Source organism: Lactuca virosa, chromosome 3 (assembly GCF_052849685.1).
Source record: "Lactuca virosa cultivar CGN04683 chromosome 3, Lactuca_virosa_CGN04683_v6, whole genome shotgun sequence".
Classification (NCBI taxonomy): Eukaryota; Viridiplantae; Streptophyta; class Magnoliopsida; order Asterales; family Asteraceae; genus Lactuca; species Lactuca virosa.
In genome coordinates this window covers 125,131,329-125,133,672 of record NC_136428.1, presented here as the reverse complement: position 1 = coordinate 125,133,672, position 2,344 = coordinate 125,131,329, and positions in this window count along the sequence as shown.

Sequence of the window (2,344 nt, the reverse complement as noted above, 5' to 3'; positions counted from 1 at the left end):
GACCTTACTTGAAGCAGCCCGAACTACCCGCCCTACATGGCCCCTCATGCCCCCTACCGCACTTGCAACAGCGCCCTCGGCCCTACTGGCCCTTCCCTCGGGAATCTACCTTGGGCCTCTTGCCCGAACCCTCTATGCCAGACACTGTCTCTGGCTTCGACTTCCTCTCCATCTCCAAATCAATCTCCCTCTCACGAGCCCTTGCTATCATATCCTCCAGCGTCCTGCAGCTGGACCGGCTCACAAACTGTCTGATATCACTCCTCAGCATCTCATGGTATCGGGCCTTCTCAATCTCCTCGTCCTCCACGTACTGCGGAATGAGAAGGGCCCTCTCCGTGAACTTGGTTGTAATCTCTGCCACTGTCTCAGTCGTCTATCGGAGATCCTGGAACTCCCTAGCAAGTTGCTGCACCTCAATAACATGTGCGAACTCGGCCTTGAACCTGGTCGTGAAATCACCCCAGGTCATCGCATCCAACACTGTATCATCACCAATAGCTCTCCCAACCTCCTCCTACTAGCCACGTGCCCTGTCCTTCAAAAGACAGGACGCAAGCCTAACCTTGTCCCCCTTGGGACAACTGCTGGTGCAGAACGTGTTGGCAACATCGGCCAACCATCTGCTACTAGCAATGGGGTCCCGAGCCCCATGATAGTTGGGAGCTCCATATGCTCTGAACTCTCGGAAGGTAAGTGTGCGCGACCCCATCATGGTCGTTGTCTCAGTGCGGAAAGCGCTCAACTTCTCATCCAAAAGCTCTAAAATACCCTCCTTGACCGATCCAACGATCACAGGAGTCTGCTCTAGAATGCTACGTGTAACCTCAGACGAAAGAAACTCTCTCGTCTGGTCATCCATCTGCTCTGATCCAGAGCCCGAGCATGATCCCTCACCTGAAGTGCCCGTCGGCCTAGGACGTAGAACCACCATTCTGAAAATACACCATAACAAACATCAGTATACTCATCAAATCTTGAGGGTGATGGATTATGAGCATTACATCATTCCTATGGTGTACATGCAACCCTAATTACTTTGATCTAGGTTTTCTACTATGAACACAACAACATTGAATACCAAAGCATAAACCCTACATCTAACATGCGATTATCGAAATTGACATAAGATTAGGGTTAGAAACATTACCTTGATTTTTATGTAGCAATAACAATCACAATCCTTCTAGATCTTGACTTCTGAAAGCTTAGTGCCTCAAATGTTGCACCTCTAATGGAGTCACAAACACCATAAGCAACAAGATGAACAAGGAGAGAGGGAGGAGGAACCAAAAACGTCCTAGGGTTTCTCTTAGAAGGTTAGGGGCGTTTTTGGAGGCATAAGGGTTTCCTTTTATAGTTAGGCTTCTAGGGTTTTGAACTATGAAACCCTAATCCAGTTGCTTAGTCCTTAAGCAGCCCAAAGACCCTTCCAGAAGGCCCTTGGATGATTTCTATATAGATCCCCATATAGAACTCGTCCATGCTTCCTTTATGGATCCTAAGCCCAACTTTGTAACTATCTTATAATTACAATATCAGTCCCCTTTATTTAATTAATCTCTTTTAGCCACAAAATTAGTTCTTAATTAATTCTTGACTAATATTAATTAAACAATATGATTTCTATTTTAATATATTATTCTTATAATATATTAATAAATCATAATTAATCCTCTTTCTCCTTAATTCATCCTATCAGTTGCTATGGTGAAGGCAACCCAAAAGGACCATGCTCATAATCGGGTCAAGTACATACCAAAATAGTTATGGGCTTAGACACCTAATCCAACAGTCTCTCACTTGGATAAGTCTAATAACTATTTTGTAAGTACGACCTAATCAGCAATCATAGCTTTCAAAAGCCGCTGTCAACTCTGATCTTATCAGAAGCGCGTCTTTTAGATAAGGGATCATATATTCCTCCATTCGATATATCGTATGAACTGAGACATAGATTTTAATGATACTCTCTGTTCATGTGTTGTTTCCCGATTTCTAATTTATGACGACTGGCAACAGACTACAATTGAACCCATCAACTTAGTCCAGGCTTGGCCAAGCGCTTAGGGTGTCATCACTAAATCATCGAGGGGCCCAAAGATATCGCTTTTATCCCACTTTGGGTAAAAGGAACAGATAAACTTCGACTCAAATGCTCGCTTGTATTTACTCATCAAATCACACACAACAATATATTTTTTAACACCAAGTTACTGGTGCGTTTACATATTATCAATGTGCAACCGACTTGTAAATTACAACTCACATGTCTCGGTTTGAAGAATATAAGATATTATCGTCTCACCAATCACTCGTGATAAAATCCATGAAGCGATCCAAG